General features: G+C 35.3%; 1 pseudogene; it reads right to left on the bottom strand.

Moving 5' to 3' along the window:
• LOC149541535 (sesquiterpene synthase Cad-like) overlaps positions 1–21,098 on the bottom strand; it is a 129,235-nt pseudogene extending 108,137 nt beyond the window's left edge.
• Between the last annotated feature and the right edge of the window lie 706 nt (positions 21,099–21,804).

Consider the following 21,804-nt stretch of genomic DNA (forward strand, 5'->3'; position numbering starts at 1 on the left):
CTTCTCAAAGATAAGGTCAAAGATGTGTTCACCTTTGGTAAAGGAAAGGGATCTTCTCTTTCTTTGGGCCTGATGCAAAGACCATGTAAGGAAGTCTCTTTTGCTACTCCCTCAAGAGTTTGGCAAAAGAAAGATTAGGAAAAAATTACACTTACAAGAGATTTACTAGTAGATTCTAGGGCTATAAGGACCATGGATGAACATTTTCCCCACTCTACTCAATTATTTCTCTCTCATGGAATGTGAGGGGGTCAAATGACATCCCTATATAAAAATCTATTCCTGAGTTGGTTGCCAATCATTCTCTAGATATCCTTTATATCCAAGAGACCAAGCTTTTAGTGGATTCCATGTCTAGATGTGCTCCTAAAACTTGGTTTATGGGACAATGTCAGTGTGTTGGTGCTTTGGGGAGCTCTGGTGGTCTTGCCATTTGTTGGGATTCTAGGAAAATCACACCTCTCTACTAGATCTCTTGCCACTCAGCTCTCTCAATTGTGGCTTCATCTTTGGAAATAGGAGAGCTAATTCTTATTACTAATATGTATGTCCCTATTGATATCCTTGGTAAAATTAAGCTCTAGGAACATATTAGGCATGTTAGAAGCTATTACCCATTCTTGCCTTGTTTTGTAGTTGGAGATTTTAACTCTGTCATCAGTTTGGAGAAGAAGCGTGGTGGGTTGGCTCACTTGTGTCCTTCTTTTAAGCTTATTTGGGAAAATATAGATCTTTTACATCTCTCTAATGTCAAACCTCTTAATGGTCACTTTACTTGGAACAATAGAAGGGTTGGAGGTGATGCCATCTCGAAACACTTGGACAAGTTCCTAGTTTCTTTCTTTTTGAATTGTGGCTCTCTTTCTCTCTCTTCCTAAATTCTTGATTAGAGAGGCTCTAACCACTAGCCTATTAAGCTCACAACTAGTTATGTTGCTATTCCCAAGACACCTCCCTTTGAGTTCTAGCTGATGTGGCTTTGAGACTTTTCTCTCCATGATTAAATGGCTCACTGGTGGAGACATGGATGCCCAACCTATGGTACTAATACATTCTCCCTATCTAATAATTTACAATATGTTAAAAAGAAGTTGAATAATTGGAATGGGATTTGTTTTGGTAATCTCCAAATTATGAAGAAGAGGGCTTAGGATCATGTTGATGTTATTACTAGGAAAATTTGAGATTTGGGTTTTTCTAAAGCTCTTGGCATAGCAAAATCCCAAGCTTCTAGTGATTTAGAAAAGTGGGATCTTAGAGAAGAAATTTATTGGAAACATAAGGCTCAAGTTGACTAGCTTTAAGAAGGGGACAAGAACACCACATTTTTCCATAAATTTGTGTAAGCTTGACATAATAGGAGTTATATTTCTTCTCTTGTTACTTCTGATGGGACATATCTAACCTCCTCTCAAGCTATATCCAAGGAAGTTATTCAATTTTACTTTGCTATCTTTTCAAATGACTTACCTCTAGTGAGATTAAGGAGAATATGACCGTGTCCTGTATTCCCTTTGTTGTGACTAGGGAGATGAATGAATCTCTTATGAGGCTGATTTGTATGCTTGACTTGGAGGAGGTGGTTTTCAGCTTGCATAAGGAAAAAGATTCAGGGCCTGATGGTTTTCCTATTGAATTCTTTTAGGAATTTTGGGATATTATCAATCATGACCTTTTGGATGTGGTTTAGGAGTTCTATTCCAAAAAATATATGCTCTGGGCCTTGAATGCTACTTTCTTAGTCCTTATTCTGAAGAAGGAAGAGGCTAATTAGTCAAACTTCTTTAGGCCCATTTCTCTTTGTAATGTAGTCTATAAAATCATTACTAAGCTCCTAGTAGAGAGGCTTAAAGTTTGGCTTCTCATGGTTATCTCTAACGAACAAGGGGGTTTTGTGGCTAGATTTTTTTTTTTGGATGGGGTGGTGATTGCTTCTGAATCCATTCACTCTATGTGTGTTTCTAGAGAATGTTTCATGTTCATCAAGCTTGATATGGCTAAGGCTTATGATAGATTCAATTGGGATTTCTTGCAAAAATTTCTTTTGGATTTTGGCTTCAGTTAGGAATGGGTTAGATGGGTTTTGAGTTATGTTACTACTCCTTCCTTCTTGGTCCTTCTTAATGGTGAACCATTAGAGCTTTTTGGGGCCTCTAGGGGTCTTCTCTATTGAAATCCCCTTTCTTGTTATTTTTTTATCATTATGGTTGAGGGACTTGGTAGCCTTATCAAGTCTTATGTTTCCCAAAATCTAATTTAGTGTTGGCAATGGGGAAATGGTCTACCTACTCTTTTCGACCTCTAGTTTGTTGATGATATGACCCTTGTTGGGAGAGTTCAAATTTAGGAAGCAAAATCCTCTTGGCTCACCTTGGATACTTATGTGGTTGCCTCTAGTCAGAAAATCAATGACCAAAAATCCTCTATTTTTTTCTTCGACACTCTTGAGCCTATCCAGTGGAGGATTGCTATTATCCTGAGATTTTAGATTGAGTCTCTCCCTCTGACTTACTTGGGGTCCCTATTGTGGTGGGAAGATATCCCAAGATTTTTTCATAAAACTTGCTAAAAAAGATTGCTCAAAAAGCTTCAACAAAAAGTCAATCATTAGAGTTATAGGTGACTCTCTACTTCTGCTAGGGTGACTCTCCTACAATCTATGATACATGCCCTTCCCATATACAGAAGCATGGTTTAGGCTGCCCCAACATATTTTCTTAAGGAATTTGATGCTCTTTCTCTCCAATTTCTTTGAAGCATCAATTTTGAAAATATTAAATAGAGCTTCATCAATTGGGATATCATTTTTAGGCCAAATAGGGAAGGAGGGCTCAACTTTCATTCTGCTATCTTTTGTAGTCAAGCTCTTGCTACCAAGCTCTGCTAGCACTGGTGTTCTAGTCAGTCTCAACTCTAGGCCCATATCTTTTCATAGAAGTATTTACCTAATGTTGAAACTTTAGATGTTTCTAGGTTTCCTCTTGAGAGAAGAGGCTCTATGGTGTGGAATACCCTCAAGATTGGTGCTCACCTAGTGAAGAGAGGTCTATTTTTTATCTGTAATAGAGGTACTAAGGCTTTATTTTGGAATCATTCTTGGAATGGAAATCCTCCTCTCTTGTCCTCTCATCCAAACTTACAACCTCTTTTTGATTCTTTCCTTTCTATTGGATGGAATAATGTGGCTCATTATAAAGAGGCTCATAACCTGGCCTTGTTGTTGGTTATGTTGGATAATGTTGTCCTTGATGTCACACAAATGTCATATCAGTCATTAGTCTCAAATTCACCAAGCTTAGACAATCTGCAATGCAATCTATAGTGTCAACTGAGCTCACTGGGTCATCAAAAGAAATGTGGAAGACAGTGTCAACCAAGCTAACTCGGTCAAACAAAGGAAAGGTGAGAGATAGTGATCATCGAGCTCACATGGTCAACGAAGGAAATGAGGAAGTCAGTATTAACCAAGCTTCACTCAGTCTCCAAAGGGAAGTTTCCACTAAGCTCACTCGGTCATCAAAGGAATTATGGAGAAGTTAGTGTTAACCGAGCTTCACTCGGTCTCCAAAGGATAGTTTCCACCGAGCTCACTCGGTTATCTCAGGAAACTTAGTACTTATCGAGTTCTCCCGATGATTAAAGGATTGTCACAAAATTCTCCATATTCACCGAGCTTAGTCGGTCAAAATAAGAATTATTTTCTAACAAAGATTACCATGCAGGGTTAGCGAGTATAGGGATTTGTAAATTAATTACTTCTAGCTGACTATTGTAATTGTTTGTTTAGTTAGTGATTCGAGCCAACTTAGATAATCTGAAAGGTATATATGGTCATTTCAGTTATGAATTAAGTGTGTGAGATTAAAAAAAAGGAGGGAAGTTATGAATGTGAATTATAGTATGAAATGATAAGGCAAATGTTGAGCAAAGTCTGATGAAGGATCAGATGTGTTGAAGGAGCTGTAAAGTTGCATTTGATCAAGTGAGGATCTAGCCAAGCATAACAGAGATCTGCAATCAGCAAAGATAAGTTGTACCTTATGTCAGGTCACTTCATTGTTGCTTTTTAACCACTGTAATAGTGAATTCAAAATCTCTTAACAGAGTTGGTTTAACAACCATTCAATAAATCCTCTAACAAGGTGATAGTTCAGTTGAATTGTTCTAAAGACCTCTAGCAAGGCCACTCCTAATAGGGTGATTAAATCCTTTAATAGGCTCACATCTAACAGTGTGTTTTTGTAACCTTTAACGGGGTTGGCTCCTAATAGGGCTCACTTCAGAAGAGTGAAAAATAATATCTAGTTACATTGATGGATTTTCCCATATTGGGTTTCCACGTTAAATCTGGTGTCTCCTACATTCTTAATTGCTAAATTTCTTTGTGCATGATAACATATCAGTTCTTAATATTTGTCATTTGCTACATTATCAAGTTTTAGCACTTCATGTTAATTAGATCAAGGATATATTCAGACATCTTAGGGACTGTGAAAGTTTTTGGAATAACTGATTCACCCCCTCCCCCTCTCAGTTACTCTATTCTCATTTCCAACAATTGGTATCAGAGCATTTGGTGCTTGCAAGAAGAGATTTCAAGGATCTAAGCCAAAGATCAAGATGTCTTACAAAAGAGAAATTCCAAAACTCAACAAAGACAACTTCTCTGCATGGCAAGGATTGATGAGACTTCAGCTGGCTACTATTGGTGATATTGGACTAAAATACCTTAAAGAAAAATATGAAGAACCTCCCGGCACATTGTCTATCAATGACATTGCTGAAAAGAAGACTCACAATAATATAATGATAGACATAGAATCCACTCTCAGTTATGAAGAATTTGATGACATTAAGGACTACAAAACTGCCTTTGAGATGTGGAACAAGCTAAAATAAATCTATGGAGGAGATGATAATGTGAGAAGAGCAAAAGCAAAAAGTCTGAGAGGACAATTTGATCAAATGAGGATGAGAGAGGATGAAAACATTGCAAAGTATGTTGAAAGAGTTAAAGCATGTGTGAGTGCGATCAGAGCATCTGGAGGTGATATCAAAGGAGAAACAGTTATAATCAAAGTTCTTAGAACCTTGCTTCCCATTTATGCAATCAGAGTTTTTGCAATTCAGGAAAGAAGGTGTGAAGCAAATCATCAGGTAAATCTTGAGGCCATAGTTGGAAGACTAACTGCATTTGAACTAGATAACTTTGACAACTATGTTCCAGCTTCCAAGAACATTGAATCAGCATTTCAAGCCAAGCTCTCACTCAAGGAGAAAAAAAAAAGGAGAAGGAATCTCAGTCAGAAAGTGAAAATGAATCAAGCCAAAGTTTAGACAGTGACCTCAAAGTGATTAAAGCTCTACTAGAAAAGAAATATTCTAGAGGCAGAGGAAAATACAAAGGTAAAGTTCCCCTAATCTATTTTTCTTGTGAAGAAATTGGTCATATTGCAGCAAGGTGTCCAAAAAAGAAAAACCATGATGAAAAGAAATGGAATGGCAAGAAAGACTTCAAATCATCCAAGAAAAAAGGTAAGAAATCATGCTTCATGGCTGAAAATTCTAAAGATTCTAATAATAGCGAGGATGAAATTGTTTATATTGCCGTTAAAGATGATTCTGATAGTGATGAGGAAGATAAAATGGCACTTGTTTCTCATATAAGTAAGAATGATACATGGATTATAGATAGTGGTTTCTCACATCATATGACTGGTGATAAAACTAAGTTTGATTAGTTTGAAGACTATGATGGTGGTAGTGTAAGGTTTGGTAATAATGAACCTTGTTTCATAAAAGGAAGAGGAAGAATCTGTCTAACCAAAGAAATTGTATGTAATAATGCCTATTGGGTTGAAGGTCTTAAACATAATTTTCTAAGTGTGGCACAGTTACTCAATACTGGATTCAAGGTGGAATTCATGCATGGAAAGGAAAGACTGTTGAATGAGCAAGGAAAGCTGATAGGATCTGGCACCCAAACTAAAGGTAACTTGTTTTATCTAGAACTTGGTGAATGCTCATGTTTTATTGCTCAAATTGAAGAAAGTTGGTTATGGCATAAAAGGTTGTGTAATGTCAATTTTGATAATCTGGTAAAAATAAGCAAATTCAAGAAAGTGAGAGGCATTCCTAACATTAAGAAACCTGAGGTTGGTCTATGCAAGAATTGTCAGATTGGTAAAATGGGAAAGACTAGTTTTAAAAGTAAGAACTATCAGTCTAAAGATATATTAGAAATTGTGCATATTGATTTATGTGGACCCATTGGAATAGAAAGCTATACTGGAGAAAAAATTTTCATTCTTTTTGTTGATGACTACTCAAGAATGATGACTGTCATGTATCTAAGGAACAAATCAGAAGCATTTGAGAAATTCAAATGGTATTTAGCAAGAGTTGAAAAAGAAACGGGAAAAAGACTAAAATTTTTAAGGTTAGATAGAGGTGGTGAATTCATCTCACATGAATTCAACAACTTCTGCATTGAAAAAGGTATTAAAAGATAGGTTTCAGCACCAGGAACTCCTGAACAAAATGGAATAGCTGAAAGAAGAAATAGATCCATCATGAATTGTGCAAGAAACCTGATGATAGAAAAGAACATTGCTATCAAATACTGGAAGGAAGCCATCAACACTATAGTTCATACCTTAAACCGAGTACAGTTGAAAAAGGACTCATTCAAAACTCCCTATGAATTATGGTATGGCTACAAACCCAATGTAAGTTATCTGAAAGTATTTGGAAACAAATGTTATATTTTGAAAGAATCTAGAAAAGTAAAATTTGATGTAAAAGGTGATGAAGGAATATTTTTAGGATATTCTTGCAAAAGAAAAGCATATAGATGTTTAAATCTATCCACTCACAAAGTCATAGAAAGTGCACATGTGAAATTTGATGAGTTTGCAGACAAATCTGAGGAAGAAAGCAAAAAGGTACCTGAAGATTACAAAAGATTTGTTTACATTGAACCTGATACTATACCAAGCATACCGTTCACTCAAGAATCCTCAACTCTCGAGTCATCAGTAACCGAGTTACAAAAAGTTCAAACCGAGCCACAACAACATTCAAACATTACCAAGCAAGTATCTACCAAGTCTAAAGTACTCAAGCCAATTCTTACCGAGCCAGAATAGCCTGAACATGAAATTGAAGCACAAGGAGATAGAAATGAAACTCATTCAAGAGGTAAAGAACTTGTATTAGCTAAATATGTCAGAAGACATCATGTACCAGATCAGATCATTAGAGACAAGTCTGAAGGAACCTTGACAAGAAGCAAGGTGAAAAATACTTGTTTACTTGCTGATTTTGAACCTAGAAGAATTCAAGATGCATTGAAAAATGATAGTTGGATTGAGGAAATGAATGAGGAAATAGAACAGATAGAGAAAAACAAGACATGGACTCTAGTATCCAGACCTAAAAATAAGAATGTAATTGGAACCAAGTGGGTATTTAGAAACAAGTTGACTGAAGATGGTAAAGTATCCAGAAACAAAGCCAGATTACTATGCAAAGGATACTCTCAAGAAGAAGGTATAGATTATGGAGAAATGTTGCAAGATTGGAAGGAGTCAAAACCTTACTTGCATATGCTGCTCACAAAGGATTCAAATTTTATCAGATGGATGTCAAGTCAGCATTCCTCAATGGAATACTGGATGAAGAGATTTACATTGAACAACCTGAAGGTTTTGTTGATCCAGATAAAAAGAACATGGTCTGCAAATTACACAAGGCACTGTATGGTCTAAAACAAGCCCCTAGAGCATGGTATGAAAGATTGCATAACTATCTTATTCAGATTGGTTTTCAAAGAACTAATGATAACAATAGCTTGTATATAAAGGAAGGACCAGATAATAAGATTGTCCTGGCAGAAATATTTGTAGATGATACTATCTTCACAGGGCATGATGATCTTTGCAAAGAATTTTCAGAACAAATGAACAAGGAATTTGAAATGTCTATGTTTGGTGAAATAAAAAATTTTGTTGGTCTCCAAATTCAACAAAATAAGAATGGCATCTATATCACTCAATCAAAATAAATCAAAGAGATATTGAAAAAGTTTGGTATGGAGGATTGTGAACCTGTTGGAACTCCTATGGGTATTGGATTGAAACTTACCAAAGATGATGAATCCAAAGAGGTAGATCAAACATTGTATAGATCTATGATTGGAAAATTGCAATATGTAGTTCATACCAGGCCAGATATTGCCCTTGCAGTTGGTATTGTTGCAAGATTTTCAACAAAACCAAGAGAAACTCATCTGATGGCAATCAAAAGAATAATGAGATATTTGAAAGGAACTAAAGATTATGGTTTATGGTACAAATTTGGATGTAATTTAGATTTGAAAGTGTTTACTGATGCTGATTGGGTAGGAAACCTTGATGAAAGAAAAACACAAGTGGAGGAGCATTCTTTCTTGGAAAAAGATTGGTTTTTTGGACAAGCAAAAAGCAGAATTGTACATCCCAATCTACAACAGAGGCAGCGTATGTTGCTGCAGCTGGTAAACTATTCAAATATTGTTTGGTTTAAGCAGTTATTGCAAGGAATGAAGATGGACATCAAAGAACCGGTTGTCATGTTCTGTGACAATACTGGTGCAATCAACATATCTAAGAATCCAGTGATGCATTCAAAGACCAAGCATATTGCAATAAAATATCATTTTGTCAGAGAATTGGTGCAAGACAAGGAGATCAGATTGGAATATGTCCATACAAAGGAAAAAATTGCTGACATATTCACAAAGCCTTTACCTAAGGATGCATTTTTGTATCTCAGAGGTAAGTTAGGGGTCATTCCCCTATCTGAAGTTCACTAAAAATGAGTTCTAGTGATGCATCAACGCATGAAATATTGAAGATCTATCTGTTGATTCAGTTTAATAAAAAATCATTGCATATGAATCAGTACTAAAGGTACATTACAATTCACTTAACTTCTGTTGTCTTTGGCATGTGTTGTCAAAGAGGGAGAGATTTACTGTCATATCCTTATGAAATTTGTGATATTTGAAAAGTTTGTTAAGTCTATCATGTAGTCCCTTAACAGAGGGAGATTATTGAAAGAGGGAGAAGTCTGTTATCTTGTTGGACTTGTTTTCAAAAATTTCATTCTGTTATGACATGTTGTGTTGCCATCAATGCCAAAGAGGGAGATTGTTGGATAATGTTGTCCTTGATGTCACACAAATGTCATATCAGTCATTAGTCTCAAATTCACCAAGCTTAGATAGTCTGCAATGCAATCTACAGTGTCAACTGAGCTCACTCAATCATCAAAAGAAATGTGGAAGATAGTGTCAACCGAGCTAACTTGGTCAAACAAAGGAAAGGTGAGAGACAATGATCACCAAGCTCACTCAGTCAATGAAGGAAATGAGGAAGTCAGTATTAACCGAGCTTCACTTGATCTCCAAAGGGAACTTTCCACCGAGATCACTTGGTCATCAAAGGAATTATGGAGAAGTCAGTGTTAACCGAGCTTCACTCAGTCTCCAAAGGATAGTTTCCACCGAGCTCACTCGGTTATCTTAGGAAACTTAGTACTTACCGAGTTCTCCCGACGATTGAAGGATTGTCACAAAAATTTTCGTATTCACTGAGCTCAGTCGGTCAAAATAGGAATTATTTTTTGACAAAGATTACCGTGCAGGGTCGGCCAATATAGGGATTTGAAAATTAATTACTTCTAGCCGACTATTGTAATTGTTTGTTTAGTCATTGATTTGAGCCGACTTAGATAATCTGAAAGGTATATATGGTCATTCTAGTTATGAATTAAGTGTGTGAGATTAAAAAAAGGAGGGAAGTTATGAATGTGAATTATAGTATGAAATGATAAGGTGAATGTTGAGAAAAGTCTGATGAAGGATCAGATGTGCTGAAGGAGCTGTAAAGTTGCATTTGATCGAGTGAGGATCTAGCCAAGCATAACAGAGATCTGCAATTAGCAAATATAAGTTGTACCTTATGTCAGGTCACTTCATTATTGCTTTCTAACCACTGTAACAGTGAATTCAAAATCTCTTAATAGAGTTGGTTTAACAGCCATTCAATAAATCCTCTAACAAGGTGACAGTTCAGTTGAATTGTTCTAAAGACCTCTAGCAAGGCCACTCCTAACAAGGTGATTAAATCCTTTAACAGGGTCACATCTAACAGTGTGTTTTTGTAACCTTTAACAGGGTTGGCTCCTAATAGGGCTCACTTCAGAAGAGTGAAAAACAGTATCTAGTTACATTGGTGGTTTTTCCCATATTGGGTTTCCATGTTAAATATGGTGTCTCCTGCATTTTTAATTGCTAAATTGCTTTGTGCATGATAACATATCAGTTCTTAATATTTGTCATTTGCTGCATTATCAAGTTTTAGCACTTCATGTTAATCAGATCAAGGAGATATTCAGACATCTTAGGGATTGTGAAAGTTTTTGGAATAACTGATTCACCCCCTCCCCCTCTCAGTTACTCTATTCTCATTTCCAACAGGTTATAGATGGAAGAATTCTTATGATTGGTTGCTAAGTGGCTCTCTAGGGGATTACTTGGAGCTTTCTCAAATATTGGCTTCTAGTAAGTGCATCTCTCTATAGGAACATGATGTTTTCTCTTAGGGAGGTGCTTCTTCTAGCAAGTATTTTATTTCTTTAGGGTACCTTGTATTGACTATTAGGAAACTATTTGGTGAGGTGGTCTCTTGATGGAAGAAAGCTTGGAATAGCTTTTCTTGGCCTAAGTGTAAGTTTTTCCTCTAGACTCTAGTTTACAATAACTATCTTACTTGGGAGAATCTCTACAAGAAAGGATTCTAGGGGCCTTCCATTTGTGTCTTATGTCGTAATAGTGAAGAGATTGTTTCTCACCTTTTTTTCCAATGCCCCTTTGTCAAATAGATTTGACACTTTTGGTGGAGTGTGTGGGGATGCATGTCCTGGCATGTCTCCTCCTTGTCTAAGTTTTGAGACCATCCAAGTCATCCCCCTTCCAAGACCTCTTTTCTTTAGGTTGCTTGGACTATTGGCCCTTCTTTTATTTTATGGCATGTTTGGCTTGAGAGAAATAGGAGGATCTTTCATAATGTGTAACAAGGGATCAAGCACCTATGGGGGAAAATTGTTAATTTTCTTCATGAAAAATTATTGGCTAAATGTGAATTTGGTGGAGGTTTGGACCCTAGAGATGATGGTATTTTCTCACGCCTTTCCTTTCCTCTTTAGGGTGGCACTCCCTCTTTCCCCCATAGACACTCTAGGAATAGAGCTAGGTAGTGCTCTCAACATGTTAATCATGAGGGGCATTAAACTCCTCCCATGTTGGAGTTCTTAAAATCAACACTAATGGCTCTTCTTGAGGAAATCCTAGACCAACTAGTATTGGAGGATTTGGGCATGATAGCTCTAGTGATGTTCAATTTTTGTTTTCTATCTACAAGTGTTACCATACAAATAACCTCATGGAAGCCCTTGCTATCTTGGTTGCAGTGGAATAGTGTTGTCAACATCACCGGGGAGGAATTTCCTATGAGACTAACTCACAAGTGGTTGTGAATTTATTGAATAGATAGAACCTTATGGATGTGGATTGGCATTTGGCTCTAGTTATTCAATAGATCATGTAGTTATGTAATTTTGTAGATTTTATGTCTTTTATGCATATCTATCATGAGTGGAATGGTGTGGATGATTTCTTGGCTAAATGGGCCTCTAAGCATGTGCCAAATTAGAACATTATTGATCATAGGATGCTCCCCCTTGATTTATCTTAGAAGTTGGCTCAACTTGTGGACTAGGATAAAGCTCTTTAGTGCTCTTTGTTTCTTTTGTTATTCTGTTCTCTTTGGTATTCAATAAATTTTTTAGCCTCTTTTATTTAAGAGAAAAAAGGGTTGTTTAAATAAATATTAACAAAATAGATTGTATGCATCACATCACATCACAAGGGAAGCACATTAGTATAGGAAAACACATAGACTCCACCACACAAGTGGATTTATCAAGAATATATCTACCCCCCTAATATTGTTCTATAAGGTAATGTGATAAACTCATAAGAGGAGAAACATCAAGGCACAAAAGATGGAAAAATGGCTAGTTCTAAACAAGGATCATACTATGAAGATAAGTCAACTATTTTTTCATAGGGAGTGATAGATACCTATTGTGAAGACATAGCTAGAAAATCATGACTAACATAAATAAGTGCATACATGTCATTATAATTACTAGCTTAAATATCATTAGTATCAAAAGTATCATCATCAAGAGTGTCTTCTTCATCCAAATTAATTTTAATAGAGTCCAGGACAAAAATAGAATTTTCACATTTGTTCCAAAAAAAAATCCAAATTAACTTTCATCTTTGGTTAAGCCATGGTTTGTTAAAGGGAATCAAAGAATTAGTATATTTATGAGGTGACAATATATTTTAAGAAAAACATTGATGGGATCTAGCATAATATTTATATTGGAAATCATGATCATAATGATTACATTTGATTTTACAAGAAATTTAGTTTGGATTGGGATTTATCAATAACTAGCCATTTTCTTCTTAAGGAGGAAGAATGGAAGGAGTGATGTTTTTGTTTTGATGAATAATTCTCTTTATATTCAATCATAATATAATGTAAATATTTTAAAAATTTTTTTGGAGCATACAAGATCACCCTAAGAGAGTTTAAATGATTCTATATCAAAAGCCAATAGCTACATAAACAACTAATATTCAATCATAATATAATGTAAATATTTTAAAATTTTTTTTGGAGCATACAAGATCACCCTAAGAGAGTTTAAATGATTCTATATCAAAAGCCAATAACTACATAAACAACTATTAGTAATAAAAACAAGGTCTAAGCCCTAAGAAAGTTGCCTCAAGTAGCCAAAGAAATTCCATTTGAGGGGGGAGGATTATGATTATCACTTTTACCCCATACATCGGTAGACCCAAAAGTTGGGTTTGGAATAGACCAACTATCTTTTATTATTTTCTTCTTCTTCTACCCCCTTCCTAAAGAGGGAGATGTCAATAACTAGCCAGGGTAACCACTTGGAAGAATGGGCCAAGAGGAAAGTCCACTAGCACTTGGACAACTAGAGCCACCATGTGTAAATAAAGCTAGGCTAGAAGTAATCCATCCAAAATCCAACCTACGATAGGGTCAAGAATCTAAATTGATCCTCTATAAATCACCCCTCACCAAATGAGTGGAGAGGGATCTTTGAGTAGGTATTTTTAAGTGGTGGGAAAAGGAACTATGTATGTGATGAAACCTACATGACAAAGTCTAGCCACCAGAAACAAATATAGTCAATAGAACTCTAGAAACCATAGAAGATGAATTACCCTAATGATGCAAAAATTCCTATAAATGGGCCACTTTAGGACCAATTTATTTTCTTGCACCTAGATTTGCATAATTACATTGTTATATATACATTATTTAGTGTAAAAAGAAACATTTATATTAAGAAAGATGTGAGTGAATAGAACATCATTTCTATCCTTCAATAAAGTAAATAAAACTTCTAGCTTGAAAGCGTATCATATTTGCAAGAATTTAATGGGAATCCTAGGAGAATCTCCTAGAAAAATCATATGCTAAGAGAAAGGCTAGCCATGAATGGTTAGAAAAATCATGACTTTAATGTTAATATGTTGAGTTATTAAGATATTGATAAAATAATATGGCTTCAGACATAAAGGACACCTCAGGTCAAACATTCCCAAATACCAAATTTTGGAACCAAAATGCAAGAATTGGAAAAAAATTCACTAGAAAAAAATTAAAAACCTTGGGTTATGTAACAACAAACCACACTATGAGAAACTTGAGTCTGTAGGATTTCTAAGACCACTGAAAGTGACAATTTTGGGTGATAATAGTGATCATAGTCAAGTAGGAAATCAAGAACTAGCAACACGTTTTGTATTTGTAACTAGAAAAGGGAGTACAAGGATACCAATTCTAATCCTTCGACTAGAGCTTGATAGGCTAGACATCCAAATTATTTAATATATTTTGAGGAAAAATAGAGAGCATAGGTCAAAAGTATGTTTATCTAGGCAAGAAATATATAACTAGACTTGAAATTCATCCCATCATCATATGCTCATAGTAGCTCTAAAAAATAAATCCTTAGGAGTGTTGATGTTGCATTTGTGAAAATGCAAAGCACAAACTCCTTGAATATTTGATTCCCTAGTAATGAAAAGAGGAGACCACTATATATTATGTTAATTAAAAGAAAGACCATCATGACATCTATCTCTCATGGATAAAAGATAGGTTTTGATAGCTTCCCAGACTCGCCATATGTTTTTGGCCACAAAAATGACTTGGATTTGAATTGGGTCTTTCATAATGAGAAGGGAATAATTATTAGTTGAGGAATAAAACAAAGGGGAATAAAATGGTAAGCCTACTATTATATTTAAAAGAGAATAAAAGAAAAAGGAAAAATATGTAAAAAATGATAAGGATGAAGATGTTATCAAGATCAAAATGGAAAGGAAAAGTTTGAGAAAATAAGGTTGGGTTTTCTGAGCCTATTGAAGAAGCCACTTCATCCAAGGCTAAGGTGAAGAATAATGAATATTTTCTACACCTATTAAAGAGGAAATAACATGTAAAGAAAAGGCTAAAAACAATAAACTAGATATGTTGTTTAATTTTCTAAATCATACCTCTTTCAATATGGTTCAATTTTCTTTACAAACTATACTTAAGTTACATTTACTAGAAATGATGAAGATATATGAATATAAATAAAATTTTGTAGCATGGGTTAAGAGTTTCTCATCTATAAAAATTGATGTGGATTCTCCTAGGGTGGTGGGACAAGGAGAAAATAAGAAGAAAAATGAAGTAGAGAGAATTATTTCTCAAATTCTCAAAATGTGTATGGATAACACTATAAGTTCTCACCTATGAAATATTGAGCACTACAATCTGTGAATAAATAACCCTAATTTGAATAAGAAAGTATCTTAATGAGTAAGAGTATTCTTTCTTACTGTAATCATTAATGGAAAAAATAGTGAAAATTTGTATGATAGACTTAGGTCATCTAAAATTATAATACCTTTCAAGACTATGGAATCCTTTGGTTTAAGTGTTCATACTACTCAAGGGAGGTGTTGTGCATTAGATTCAACAAAAGTACCCATAATAGGTATAATTAAATAATTTCCCTATAAAATTATTGTTTTCCCATAGAAATACTTAACTCTAAGTGTACTAGTGGTTGATATTATACCTCATTATGGAATGTTACTACCAAGAAGATATAGTATTACAATGGGAGGTAGTTTCTAGTGTGATTTTTCATTTGCTACTTTCCACATTTATGATAATCATGTTAAGATAGGAAGAGAACCAAGAGTGTATCACATGATTGAACATAATTGAGATAAAGATACAACTTAATTTTTAGACACTAAAATGAATGAATTTTGAGTGGAAAATATTCTATTAGAAGAAAAGAAATAACATTCACTTAACAAGGATGTTGACAGAGCATAAGGACATAAATATTCTTTTACCTTATAATTCACATGTACTAATAACATGAAAGAGCATAAGGAATTATTATTGGGGTTGAGATTGGCATAAAATAAGAAACTAAGCATCTTATGGTACACGAAGATTCTAAACTTGTCATATCCGAAGAGAGATTTAAATATACATGTAAGAAAAAAGGTTAAAATAATATAAGAATGTAGTTTGTTATGAAATTGTAAAATTTGATGCATTTGAGATTAACTTAGTTGAGCATTATTTCCTTGAAACCAAATGATGTTACATTGTCAAAGATTTTACAAGTAGAAGTATAGATGAGACCCTCTATTACTAACAATATTGAGAACTAAAAAGTTTTAAGTGATGATAGTGATATCTTAATATTAGTGAATTATAAATATGAATGTGATGATTGGGAGATTAATTTAAATACTTTATTGAGATAATAGATGGAAAGCAGATTGTGTTTGGAAATGAATAGATTCAATTTAAAAGTAATAAGGTTCCCAAAGGATTAGTTAATTTTGAAAGAGTTTGTGACTATTAGAATAACACAAAGACTGTAAACATTGCCACAAATCTTGATGATTTAAAAGAATTAGAGATATCAAGTTTCCATTACCCATCATAATTGTGATCATGGAGTGTGAATCACAGTTAAAGATCATGGAGAGTGATCTTAAATGTTGACTCTAAAAAACACATACACAATTGAATCTAGGGAATTATGATAATGATTTAGAAGAAATTAATCTTAGAACACAAGATGCACTAAAAAGGGTGTATATTGGTAAAAAGATGTTATCAAAGGTGAGAAAAATATCAATAAACTTATTAAGAAGTATTAGAACAATTTTATTGGTCATATGGTGACTTTACAGCATATAGGAAAGATTTATTTCAACATGAGATCCCTACAAAAGAGAATGTTAAGACTTTTAGATAAAAGAAGAGGTCAAGAAACCTTACCTTGATGGTTGTAGGATATAATAACCTAACCAAAATATCCCTATAAAAAGTAACCCAAGAAGGAAAAAATAACCCAAGGTCACAATAACCTAAGCCAAGATAACCCATGGATAGAACAACCCATGGACATAATATCTACAAAAGAATATAAATAAATGGAAACTTAATTTATAAATTACATATATTGATAAAAACATTTATTATTCAAATTTTCAATTAAGGTGTCAAATTATGAATAATTCCCCTTGTATAATCTAAAATATTATCATTTTTATGACCATCAACCAATATTTGTGGTATTTCCTTGAGTGGATGATAATTGTTTGTTACTTGGTCACCCAATGTATCTAATCATATATTTATCTATTTTATTCTCTCGGAAACCCCATTCTCTTTTCAATTCTTTGATGAATTTCTAGACTGTGTTGTTCAATGCTTGAGGAAATTCATTAAGTCCTTCATACAACCCCCTATAGTATAGAATAAATATAATCATATTATAGACTTTTGATTAAGTAAAAATAAGTTTTGAAGGCACCCTAAAGACCCTTCACAATATAGAACTAAAGGTAGAGACCATTAAAGCCCAATGACAAAATATTAGAAGACAAAAAATAAGTGTGGAAGAGGATAAAAGCTAGCTAGGACAAAAGATAACATGAACAAAAAGGGAAGAGCCCATGAAAAGGATCACCAACCTAAACATAGAGTAACAAGACAAGAAATAGCTTCGCTAAGCACTTTAGTAGTTTAGCTACATCAAGCTCCAAGTTCTCCATCTCCTCAATAGCTTTCCTAATCTCTTTATCATTGTTAGCAAAAATGGAATATTTTAATGGTAATTTCTATATTTAATATTCTATAGACATATTGTGTATTCATAGGGGACTCCTTATCATTTAGTATCTGAATAATAGATCTATTTGTGTTGGGGTTCTCTAGCTTCCCAAGGAGGATCTTAATATGGTCATTAGAGGCCTTTAAGATTTGTGGCTTTCATTAGCAATTCTTTTCAAATAAAAATCAATTTTTGATACCTTACCTTCTAGAACCAAAATCTTTTCCTCTAACCCTTTAAACTCAGTTGTGTTCTTCCCACTTTTGATCATATCAACATTATCCCCCACATTGATGTTGGCCTCTTCTAACAAGTCCCTATAACTAAAGCTACCTCTAGAATATCCACCTTACTTTGCAAATCCCTTATCTTCATATGTAAATCCTTGAGCTCATGGAAGAATCATTTAATAGCTCTATAAAAATTTAGTACCTCATTCCTAGTAGTGAGGAGAACATCAAGCCCACACTCTCTACTAGCATCACTGAGAATGAACATGGAAGGGTTAATCATTTGGTCCAAATTCATATCACTCTTCTCAACAATATTTTGTTGATCTCCCTAGTTTTTTTGTCTATTAGTGTCAAGAACTTATTCATATACCGATCATCATTGCAATCAAGTTACTCTATATAGGTCGAGCCATGTAAAGACTTTTAAGTAATCTTGTATATGTCAACCTCTATAGGATTCAAGAAAGTCTTTGGTTGCCAAGTATTCCTATAAAATTTGAGTTCAATAAATGCCAAGTAAATAGGGTATATGGATGTTGATTCATATAGACGAAGCCAAGTTAGTTGAGGTTGTGTACTACAAGGAAGAATAATTATGATTGAGCATCATAGACAGTATGTGCTAAGTAACACAATGTGTGCATTTTTTTTTGAAATGGTACAAACTTTGAGGTAAACCATTATGAGCTGACATGTAAATAAAATTTAATGATCATAGAGTTTGTTACAAAGGTTGTTACACATTTGATGTCAATCACTAATCCTTGTGAAGGAAGGAAAACCAATTAGATGAAGAGGCAAAAAGGGAAACATCTAGATCATTGATCATATTCTAGAAGATTTTGTAGATATCTTTATAAGGGTAGATCCAAACCCTATTTTATACAAAATGTGTGCATGAGAAGAGAAAGGAAGTGAAGTATTGTGTGAAGGAGCTAGGTTTTGGAGATTACAAGTAAAATTTGTAAAGTAATAGAGTCTAGTGACCTAGTAAAGAAATGGAGAGCATATTTAAGATATATAAAATAGAAGATTAGAAGTGCACACTAAAGGATCTAGTATTGAATAATTTTTGGCAAAGTTAATCAAGGTAAATCTCTTGACAAAGTGGTCACAACAAGCCTATGTAAATATCTTAATAGAGTCATTACTTCATTATAAGTGTTAAATCATTTAATCAAGGTAGACCTAATAGTCTTTGTAAAGCTCCTAATAGTGTAGACCCCTCATAGGGTAGATCATCAAAAGTGTTCTTATTTATAGTCCTAATAGGCTAACTTTGTTACTATAGTATTGAAGATTTTTGGTGTGATCCCCACCCCATTTTTATTTTCACATTGGAGGTTTGTAGGTAATAAAAATATTTGTGTTGTATGTTTACTTTTTCTTGATGATGGATGTGGTACATAGTTTTGGAGTTGAGAAAAGCCAACTCTGAAGATGCCCAAGATCACCTGCATGCAAGACCTGTCAAAGAGAAGCCATGAAAAGGAAGAGCATGGAGCAAGGGAAAAACCCTAAATGGACATGAGAGACAATATGTGCAAACACAAGAAGAAAATGTATTTACAATATGCACAATGCCTTATGAAAATACAATGAGGGGGCCCGCTTATAAAGAGCTCATGGAAGCTTGTAGAACAAGCTAGAAGGTGGTAGAAGATAAGATTGACAACTAGAAGGGAACAAACTCCCGTGTTGTCAACACCTACCACTACATGCATTAAATAAAAAATATTAAATAAATGCATGACTTAAGTAAGCTTAAGCAAATAGAATAAATAATTAACAATTAATTATTTACTCTAACACCCCCCCTTAAGTGCAACTTAGGGAAATGCCTTAAGCTCACAAAACTAAGATGAATGCATAATGGGTCCCGAAAACGAGGCCATTTTAGGTACCCAAGTACAATGCATCAAAATGCAACCTCTGTAAGCGGGGAAAGAGAGAAAACCACGTGGGAAAAACCCTCCCCCAAAAAGAGGTAAGAACCTAGTGAAGAGCTGAAGAAGTCTCCAGCTAGGGAAATTGTCCCCTAAAACAGGAACAATGAGTGATCATGAAGAAGCAACATCACTGAAGCATGAAGAAGCCACAAAATTTGTCAAACTTTTGATCTAAAGAACCTCCATGGAAGAAGAAGGCATGAATAGAGCATGTCTATATGGTAGATGATCCATCTCACCGAAATGCATAGGTAGCCAGCCACTGCAATCGCCTTGTATATAGGATCAACCACTAAATACATAGTTCACACTATCAAACCATTGAACCATGGATGCATTAGAATAACAGCATAACCCCCACTTAATGTAGACAGGGTGTGATGACAGGCAACTGAGAAGGTGAGCCAAAGTCTCCTCCAAAAGAACCAAGAACAAGGAGAGAGGAAAAGAGGTATAGACACCAATAAAGACACGGTCTATCTGACTCTACATGGGGCTAATGTCGTGGAAGGGACACTCACTTGACAAAGGGAGAATGCCTAAAACAACAAAAAATAATCCCCCCTATGGTGCTTTATAAAAATAGTGCATGCACAACTGACTCAAAACAACGTTCATGATCCCTGAAATGCAAAAGTGGCACTTTATCTCAGTGCAATACATAAAAGTGCTTCAAAATGATAGCTACAATGATCAGAACTGAAAATGAGCTGCATCAAAAGAAAGTACAACCAAAAAGAAAGCAAACCATGCCAGGAAAATGATCCTCAGGCCTAAAACACTCAAAATATCTACCATATAACAAAAAATGCTAAAACTATGATAGAAAGAGCAAAGGCCAAAAACATAAGAAAAGGACTACATTTCTGAAAAGGTGAGAAAACCAGCTTTCCAAAAATATAAATTTTTCAAAAAACAGGCATGGGATGCAAAAGATATGCATGTCGGAGTCAAAAAGAGGACTTCAAACTTCAATAGAAAAAATGAGCAATAAAAAAGCATCAAAACCTTAAAATACCTCACCAAAATCTCTGTTTTGGAACCAGCTTTTCGACGCTTCTTTCGGATTGAAAAAAGACCTTTGTATGCTCAAGTTATAGCCAAAAAACCACAAGTAGGTCCAAAACAAAATAGGAGAGGTGCATCCAAGGGCTTGGATGATGCAAGGATGATGTCATGCTGATGTCAGCAGAAACTGACAATAAAATTGACAGCCTGTGGCCTGTCACAGCAAAAAAAGAGTGCCACGTGGCAAAACCGACGTGGCAGGGGTGACATGGCGGGTCCACATGGCAAGGTTCCATGTGGCGCCCAGGCCACGTGTCACCCCCGTAGTGGCTACAAAGGCTAACGCGGCACTGACGGAGACTGCACGGCTCTCAGGCGGAGGAAGCTGGGCGAAGGTGGCAAAACCGAGACGAGGTGGCCGCAGGGGCGGCGGTCGAATATGAGCCGCCGGCGAAGGTCCACAATCGGGCGGCGGTCGGGAGGCAGCCGGGCCGCGGCGGAGCCCGGGCGGCGCTGCCTGCTGCGGCTGCTGCAAGCTGTGCATAGGTGGCGCGATGGCGGTGCTCCAATTTTTAAAATTTTTAAGCTCTGCGTCCAAAGGATCCGTACGGCAACGACCCTGGAGGCTTCAAAAAATCTCCAAAATTGCCCTGTGTCCAAAAACGAAAAGCTTTATATGAATCTTGACTGCAAATGGCCTTCTGGATCCAATGGCAATGTCCGTTTGGGCTAAAAGTGCTCCAAAAATTCGCTGATCCCTTGATTTGAAGAAAAAATGCACAAACAAACTAGGGTTTGTGACTTCAAATCATGGCTTCAAAATTCTTCAACGAAGCTGCAGCAGGAAGGCTTTGATACCATGTTGGAGTTGAGAAAAGCCAACTCTAAAGACGCCCAAGATCACCTGCATGCGAGACCTGTCAAAGAGAAGCCATGAAAAGGAAGAGCATGGAGCAAGGGAAAAAATCTAAACGAACATGAGAGACAATATGTGCAAACACAAGAAGAAAATGTATTTACAATATGCACAATGCCTTATGAAAATACAATGAGGGAGCCTGCTTATAAAGAGCTCATGGAAGCTTGTAGAACAAGCTAGAAGGTGGTAGAAGATAAGATTGACAACTAGAAGGGAACAAACTCCCGTGTTGTCAACAACTAACCACTACATGCATTAAATACAAAATATTAAATAAATGCATGACCTAAGTAAGCTTAAGCAAATAGAATAAATAATTAACAATTAATTA

This window comes from Cupressus sempervirens, chromosome 8, assembly GCF_028749045.1.
Source record: "Cupressus sempervirens isolate cs-2001-9-10 chromosome 8, ASM2874904v1, whole genome shotgun sequence".
Classification (NCBI taxonomy): Eukaryota; Viridiplantae; Streptophyta; class Pinopsida; order Cupressales; family Cupressaceae; genus Cupressus; species Cupressus sempervirens.